Source organism: Alosa pseudoharengus, unplaced genomic scaffold (assembly GCF_046254945.1).
Source record: "Alosa pseudoharengus isolate Yale_2024_CS ecotype anadromous, Long Island Sound unplaced genomic scaffold, YU_APseudo_1.1 YU_APseudo_1.1_scf_18, whole genome shotgun sequence".
NCBI classification, from domain to species: Eukaryota; Metazoa; Chordata; class Actinopteri; order Clupeiformes; family Clupeidae; genus Alosa; species Alosa pseudoharengus.
In genome coordinates this window covers 30,681,607-30,691,328 of record NW_027468650.1, presented here as the reverse complement: position 1 = coordinate 30,691,328, position 9,722 = coordinate 30,681,607, and positions in this window count along the sequence as shown.

Genomic DNA, 9,722 nt, shown 5'->3' with positions numbered 1-9,722 from the left:
ACACACACACATACACACATGTTTGTTCTTTTGTTTACCACGTTGCTGTACTGCTACTATAGTGCTGCTTACCTCATCATTCAATATATTTGAGCCTTACCCAGGTGATGGGGTTGGCCTGTTGAATCGATCCACCACCACCACACCACATCCTTGTAATTTCTGTTCTGTACATGGGTGTGTGGGTGTGTATATGTGTGTAAATTGCCCATTTTAATGCTTGGTGTATTGGTAAAGCATTACAGATAGCAGCCAGCTTTGGCTCAGCTGTGACTTGGATCCATTCTGCTACAGACAGAAAACAGGGCAAAGTCCGTCCCATGGTCCGCTTGTAAGGTCATCTACTAAAGCATAATGATCAGTTTATATGTGAAAACTGACCCATGTCTAAGCAGGACCGATCATTAGGTCAGCCAATGGCTCACTTCCTGTCAAAGATCAAGGGTACGGCAGTCAGTTAAGCTTCTGTGTGAGCCATGGGCCATGCTCTTGGATCTATACAGTGAGCACAGCAATTCAATTCTCCCATTATGGAGTGATGGGAGAGGAGGCCGTGCCAAACCACCACACCACCACTGGTGGTTGGGTCCAGACTTCCTACTGATCAGAGCTACTGTGTGATTTATGTCAGGGCTGCAAACTCTGGCACTGATGGAGGGGAAAACACACACACACACACACACACACACACACACATTTCATAGAACAAACACTCATATAAACAGCACATCCTGCTTTTATCCAGTGGTGCACTCTGTGAACTGAATAGATAGTGTCTTACACACTGTATACACACTGAAATTAGCACAAGGGCCTCTGGTTTACTGTTGAACAATTCAGGTTTGGTTGTGCAAGAAGATGATTGGCAGTGAATGATAACGCTTTTCCTCAGAGTGTAACAGTCACAAAACAACATTCAGCCAAGTGGACCCTAGAAACTAAGCTGTGCACTGACACTCTTCTCTGGTCAATATTAAAACAATGTCCACTCAGATAGCTGATTACTCACACATTGTGACTAATATTACATTTTCGTACACAACGTAATCACATTCAACCCACTCCATATAACAGATAAAAAAATAGAATAGTGTTACGAAACAAACTAGGCCTTCTACTTCACTAAGCAAAATGTAATCTAGCTTTCTCAAAGCACAAGCAAGCCAATGGGGTCAGCTATGATGGAAATCTATTGTCATCAGAAGACAATATATGCTATATGCATTAAGTAAGTAAACCTTTTAAAATTAATAAAAAATAATATTATAATGTTCTGCATTGAGATATGGCTTAAACTTGAAGGAGAGAGACTGAGAGAGAGAGAGAATTAACCACCCAGGCAAATTCTCTACGGCCAAGGAAAGCTTGTGGTCCAGATAGCATTAAAAATTAAATGCTTAAATGCAGCACCCCAGAGATGCAGGGTGCAGTGTTGAAATTGTTCAACATCATCTTACAGTCAGGACATTTTCCTGACATGTGGTGTAAAGGGCTGATTTCCCCCATCCACAAAAAAGGGGACAAATCAAACCCCTCTAATTATCGTGGCATATGTGTCAGCAGTTGCCTGGGAAAGCTGTTCTGCAGTATCTTAAACAAGAGAATAGCAGATTTTCTTGATACACATTCCATTCTAAGCAAAAATCAAATTGGCTTCCTTCCAAAACACCGTACCACTGATCATGTTTATACGCTCCACACCTTAATTAATAAACATGTTCACCAAACAAAAAATGGCAAGATATTTGCTTGTTTCATTGATTTTAAAAAAGCGTTTGATTCTATTTGGCACAAAGGGCTCTATTTTAGACTACTAAATTGTGGGATGGGGGTAAAGTGTATGACCTAATTAAATCCATGTATTTAAATAACAGATGTGCTGTTAAAATTGAAAAAAAAAAATAACCCAATACTTCACCCAAGGGAGAGGTGTCCGTCAGGGCTGTAATTTAAGTCCGACGTTATTTAATATACGAACTTGCTATCCAGTTAGAGCAATGTCCCGGTCCTGGCCTCTCCCTCCTAGATAGAGAGGTGAAGTCTCTATTTTTTGCTGATGACTTGGTTCTACTGTCTGCTACTGAAAAAGGTCTACAACTACAGTTAGACATAGTAGAAAAGTACTGTAAGACCTGGACCCTAGAGATAAACCTAGACAAAACAAATGTAATGATTTTCCAAAAACGCCCCAAATGCCAAGAAAACAAACAGCAATTTAAAATAAACAATTCTATCATCCCCCACACCATGAGCTATACCTACCTAGGTATAACAATGACAGCATCAGGGAGTTTTAACATGGCAGTGAATGCACTAAAGGAAAAAGCTCGAAGAGCCCTAAATGCAATTAAAAGAAAATGTTATAATCTCCAAATTCCAATTAAAATCTGGCTTAAAATATTTGATGGTGTCATCCAGCCCATTGCGCTGTATGGTAGTGAAGTATGGGGTCCACTCAGTCAGCATAGCTATACTCACTGGAACAAACACACAATAGAATCTCTACATGCTGAGTTCTGCAGATACATTCTACAAGTACAGAGAAAAACACACTAACAAATGCATGTAGAGCAGAATTAGGTAGATACCCACTAATCATTAACATCAACAAAAGAGCACTCAATTTTCTAAATCACCTTAAATCCAGCCCACAAGACACCCTTCATTATAAAGCCCTCCAAACCCAAGAGCTGAACCCAGAAAAAAGTCCCCTACATCAGTTGTTGCAGAGACTAACTGCCTTACCACACACCCACTCTGATCAGTCTCACAACAACACTGTTTTCCAAAAACCAATCAGAGTAAACCAAATTATGAAACAATGTAAAGAATCCTATTTGGAATATTGGAAAGAAGAAACTAAAAATCAAAGTAGATCACAATGCTATCTGGCCCTAAACCGAGTATATAAATTAGCAGAATATCTTAATACTGTCAGAGATAGAAAACAGAGACTGACCCTTACCAAGTACAGGCTAAGTGACCACAAATTGGAAATCGAAAAAGGAAGACTCAGAAAATCATGGCAACCAAAAGAACACAGAATATGTGGTTACTGCATGACAGGTGAGGTCGAGACAGAGATGCACTTCCTCCTACAATGTACATCCTTCGATCAAACAAGAAACCTTTTCTTCAACAAATTTAACTCAGAAATTCCTAATTTTAATGAACTTAATGACATATCAAAATTAAAGATACTATTAGGAGAAGGAGATAAAGCATATCTTGCTGCCCAGTATGTATCAACATGCCACAATCTGAGGGACAATGAGTGACCTATATCGACAAATAAACACAGACACACGCACACACACACACACACACACACACACACACACACACACACACACTGCATTATACACTGCATTTTATTTTACTTTTACCTATTTATTTTATTCTTATGAAAATCTACTGACATGTATGTGTTAAGATTTATTGTATAACTGCTTTGGCAATATAAGTGAGCTTGTCATGCCAATAAAGCATTCTTGAATTGAATTGAATTGAATTGAATTGAGAAAGAAAGAGAGAGAACATGAGCCAGACATGATGCACGACCCTTATTGACAACCTTAAAGATAGTGGAATACCCCCTCAATTAGCCAGTGGACCAGAAAAGGGTTTGTAACATGAGGAGGAAAAAGGAGAGAGAGAAGAGAGAGAGAGAGAAATAAGAGAGGGAAGCTGCAGAGAGAGACTGATGGGCTTTCCCCGTTTGCGGACTTCAATTAAGCAGAGGGGAGGTCAGTGGGAAAATTCACTGGATTTCAAATTGGATTTTGTGTGGAGATGGAGCACTGGAGAGACACCCAGAGGCTGTGTGGCCGAGGGGGCAACACCTCGGGCAACGGAGCCTATTTAATTGGTTTCTACCCAAACCTGTCTTTATGTTGCAAGATATAAAGTTAGCCCTCCAGAATTTTCTATTCAAAAGAACACACACACACACATTAAGAAGAGAACAGTGCCTCACCCCGATAACATTTACTTACACATTAATTGGGAGAATTATCAAAACGAGTCATTATTACAATTTAACAATTGTCAGTCAATGACTGTGAAAATACTCCTTTTTTCTTTTGTGTTAAGATAAAAGTCATTATCACTTCATCGGAGGGGCATTTGAGTGCTTAATGTCCACATCTCATTGGAAGCCACTGCAGTATATTCTCTGTCATTGACACCATTGGTGTGTTGTGAATTAATTAATAGAATTATTGGCGGCGGCGGCGGGGAAAGGCACAGAGAAGAACGCCACGGTTAACAGCCTTCATTTGCATTTCGACTCTAAACAAGAGCAGATGACTCACATCGACTCGCAGAGTGTGAGGAGCTACTGAATGTCATTACGAACCCCAAAGAAGATGACTGAGTCGTCTCCATTGTCTTACAGCGCTATAGTTAGTTAGCCATGAGTGGCCTGCAGCCATGAATGCATGAATTAATTTTGTTTTTATCCACTCCTGCTTTCTTCTTGAGTTGTGAACTGTCTGTTGTTAACCTTAACCAAACCCTTAGTCCACTCCTGGGTGGGTTTCATCACTATCGGTCTTCTCTCCCCCTCTCACTCTCCTTCTTGCTCTCTCATCTGCCAAGCCCCATTGTGACACCTGCAATCCTGATTGTGATACTCAATGTCCTTGAGATTCCTTAAAATATACTCACAGTCATCTTAACACCCCCTGAAACCATACAACACCTCTTAATACACATAAAAGGATGCTTATTTTTAAAAAAGTGTCTTTTATTGTCCTTTTAATCTGTTGAAACCATACCCTTATGAAAAATGATGTAATGTTCCCCAAATAAATCCCCCCCAAAATATGTTTCATAACTCATATTACATGTTTTGTGCTTCAAGCACAGACCCTGACACAAATATAGTGTTAAAGGGCAGCCCAAAGAGACTGTGTGTTGGTACTTCCTCGCTGTCTGTTTGATTGACTGGTAAATTAAGGCCACTGCACCCCAGTTGACACGTTATACTTGTGGGTGACTTGAGTGGGAGGAGAAGTCAATTTTTTTTTTTTTAAATCCGGGAGCAACATTTACATAACCCCTAACAGAAGAGCCATTTGGGTATCCCACTTCAAGTCCCCTCATTACAGGAGATGACTGTAAACAGGAAGTATGTAATTGATAATATAATGCACCTAGTTTACTTTGCTTATTTTGTTCTTCCTACTTTTGGATGGTGTGTCCTACTGTTTTTGATGCTGTGTGTATGGCCTAATTGTATTTGTTGATTGTTGCAGTGCCAAAATTTCCCACAAATAAAGAATATCTTGAAGTTGAAGTAAGTACTTGTAACTTTGGGCCACTTCTTACAGCGGAAAAAAGCATTACTACCAGCAACCTGCTGCCTATCATTCCCCCCCAGTGAGGGATTTAGGATTTTATTTGGATCCCCATTAGCTGATGCAGAAAACATCAGCTACTCTTCCTGGGGTCCACACCCAACATATACAAACAAGAAATCCACATGACTTTATTCCACTTATTTGCCTACATTCTGTAAAGCGCCATGATACATGTGTTATGTTTTGGCGCTCTATAAGCACAATAAATTGAAATTGATGACAACAGATATACAAGCAGGAAAATAACTTTTCCTAGGGTCCACACATATAACAAACAAGAAATCAACATACAAGACAACAGATATAAAAACAAACAAACAAAAGTAAGACAGGAAAAGAATGAATAACTAAGCCATCAACACACAAAACAGACAACAACAACTTTTTAAAACATAAATTATTGGATTCATGTGGTTTCAGTCAGCACTGTCCCTTATTACCTTTTGAAATGCTGGTTGTGAGAAAAGATTTGGGCATGGACAGAAAAAGACCTAACGGGAATGACCCTTTCAAGATATAAAAAAACTGATCATACCAAAGGTAACTTCTCCCAAAATGTAACAGGCCTGTCAATTTAATAGGAGGATTTATAGTTCTGTTAGGGCCTTGTTTAGCAGCAAAAATAATCATTATCCATCTCATATTCATGGCTTCCATATAAGGTGCAGCGCTGTCCTTCTGACCACACAATAAACATCGGTCAGTGTCGACTCCTCATTGACTGTTTAAATGTATGTATTATTGCATCAGAAGAATGTACATGTTGTCATCAGCCAACGGTACAGCTTGTGCAACCATCTTAATTATATTTAATCAGTTCTGTAATGTGTTTACAGTCATGTTCATGGTTAATTCATAAAGCAAAACACAAATTATTGCAGTAATGAATCTCTAATGTGTGGAGAAAGAACAGGTGGCTAAAAATAGAATCATGTGTTATTTTATAAACAACCTTCATTGACTGTGTCTGGTCAAGACAAATGTGTTAGAACCCTAACTATACACTGAAGCTATAACACTGACACTTGCATTTATGTAGAGACAATGCAAATACATACTGTATTTATAAGAAACTTTGTCAAAGGTCAAATTAGAATAAACAGCTAATAGCATCTCAGAGTGGAGCATCTGAATTCTGTCTGTTGAACTCATTAATTCCAACACAGGCCCAGCCTTAACCAGTTTATGAGAATAAAAACTTTCTCTCTGTCAAGTTGGGCCTTGGCAGGACATGAGGCGAGGTTTGAACAGAATGTGCTCTCCTTCTGTCTCATTCCAGGAATTGCGAGGAGACTGTAAATCATGGAATGATAAAGGCCTAGCCGCAGCACCTTCTGCCACCGCTGACATTTACCTCTAATTGACCATTGGCATTTCTTGTCACCCGGCTCGGAACAAGATGTCATCAGCGTCACGCATCCCAATCACTTACACTGATGAGCTGCAACAAGCGAAAAATAAACAGTCCACTTAATATGATGAGAAGATTGCCAAGGCTCTGACCGCTCCACACTCGCAAGCTGAGTGCCTGCTATCCACAGCTCTTTGTTGAGAGGTGTCTTTTAAGATTTATTTTTTCATATTCAGACCACATGAGTGAGTACATTGGTTTTATTTAGCCAATTTCATTGATTGATGTTTCAACACTGCAGTTCGGTAAATCTGGGAGGTTTAATCAAATTAACCGATAGTATTTTGCACCTGAGTAGAGCGAAGATCAGTAAAATTTGAATAGCAGGCAAAGTCCTTTGGACCAAGCATTATTGTCATTGCTGAGAATATACAGTTAAGAACAACATTTTTCATACCTCTGGCAAATATTGATTTAATATATTTATTGATTTTTTATTATTTATTGATAATGTTTGTTCTGATTGAAAATTACACTGCCACATGCTAAAGGTTGTAAGACATGTGGTAGAAACATGGAATAAAAAAAGAAGCATTTTCATCTTTTTAACATTTTTATGAAAAATGGCATGTCAAAAATGATTCATACCCTTTTTAAATAATCAGTGGAAACACCTTTATTTGCATTCACAGCTCTCAAAATGTTTCTTATAATACATATCAAGCCTCTCCATGTCTCCACAATGATTCTAGACCGCACCTTTTTAGCAGCAGTTTTGAGGCAGGAACAATTCTTTGCCATCACTCTGGCCATGTGTTCACTGTTTTGACGGACTGAGGACTGGACTCTGGCCACTCTAAAATGTTGATATTGTTCTCTGTTAAAACCCATTTCTTGCCTTGTTTGGCTGTATGTTTTGGATCATTGTGTGGTTTAATGGCCCAATGCTGCCTATTGGGGCAGGTCTCTCAGCACACTGCCTTGAGAATGTCACCATGCATAGCAGACATTTAATGCTCATGATGATGTGATTAAAACGGACAAAAATGCAATTAAGTATGACACGATACATTGTCAGAATAGTTTCTGTCTAGTGTAGGCTATCTTTTATTAGGCCTGTAAGGTAAGAGCAGAGTAAGGAACGAAGGCTACGGGCATGTTCGGGTTGGAAAAATCGTAAGTGCATGTATCCATCGTAAGTGCATATATCCATCGTTATCGGGGAACCGGGCCCTGCTGATTGACAGATACCAACTGATGATGTCTTTTGACTGTAAGATTCACAGAGAACCTCAAAGGTTGACCCTGGAGCTAACAATGACCAATTAGCACAGGAAGCCTTTGTTTGGGTTCAACACTAGCCCCAGTCTGATGGAAACAATGTGACTGGGTGTCACAATAGCCTTGTAATGAACTCAAAATTCTGCATACTCTGTTTGAAAAATACCAATTAAACAGCATTTTAATGGTAGTGTGTGCTCTAAGAATATACCTTTGTTGCGTGTGCTCTTAAAATACCCAAAGGGAGCCTTTTCTTCAGTGAACAGACTTCAGAGCTTCCTCTTTAGAACTTTTGGGCAGTTTTGGGGAAATTGTCGCCTTCTGTTAGAGTGCTTGTATGTCTCTACTAGAACCTGAGCCTTAATTGATTTATTTTTAAAGGGCAGCCATGCTTTTCCCAACTCAGCTCACCGGTTGAAATAGCATCCTAAGCATTAATACATGTCCCTGTATTTCTGTACTGGCATTAGACATGTTTAATTATTGTATCCGGAAGTTTTGCTGCCACTACACTGTCTCTGGTCTTGTCATACATACTTTTTTTTTATTTTTATGCATCATTCTCCTTCACTGTGTGGTCTCACCATGACTGCCACACGAGTGAAATGTTCTTGGGCAGTGGCCTGTGCGTTCAAGCAGTGTCAATCCATTATCTGCACTGAAGGACACATTCACAAGAGATGTAATCAGAGGATGAAGACTGCATGTGATTATGCAAAAGGCCCACAACACAAAGGCAGGATGCCTGCCGATTAGACACATGAAAGCATGCTTCAGCGACAGTTATCTTGTTTTATTGTGTCAAACAGTGTGTGGCAGGATGTATCAAATTCTTGAGATTTCTTTTCAAACTTCTGATATGAATATTATTATATTATTAATATATAATTTTAAACTGAGTAAGCAACTAAAATGTCATGGTGCAACAAAAGTGTGACGTCAACCTCAATCACACTAGTCAATTATGCTAATAGATTAACAATAATTCAAAGGTCACTTATCTTTCTTACAAGAAAACACTCCCATTGTTTTGTCATTATCAAACAAACAAATGAATAAAGGACTAAACAGAAGGATTTAGAAGATCAGAGTGTTGCTGAATCGCCAGAGATGTAGACAAATGTTATGCTAATTAGCCCAGGCTCTCAAAGTTGGGTGAAGAGGCAGAGGCCATGAATCAGAATGAGGCCTCAAGCAAGGAAAGGCCAAGCAGCATTGATTTAGGTGTCGTTAAATGTTGATCAAGGAACGGATTATGCAAAATATTCACAGTGCGTAATGGGGGTGTGTACACACACACAGTATTTGTGAATAGGGGCTGGGAGTGAGCTTGAGAGGGATGGCATGTATGGTGGTGATGAGTGACATAGGACAGGGTTCGGTTTCTCCGATAACCATGGATACACGCACTTGCTCATAGCGTGAATGCACGTGCACTGCTCTTAAGTGGAGCTGTCCACGTTAATAGTTCTGAAATATCCTCTAATTTGATGATGTCAGGTGTACGTCACAGTTTAAACTTCGGATCTACACATTAATTCACTTCAATATGAAAACAGAAAAGCTTTGACATCTTCATGTAAGCATCCCCAGTAGGCTATATACCACACACATACATAAACAATAGTAGTTATATAAGATTAGATTGTTGCACTGTTTTTATGTTTGTTGCAAGATGTAGCCATGACCATATTAGGCTTAGGCTCTACTCAGTAGGCACTTCATGT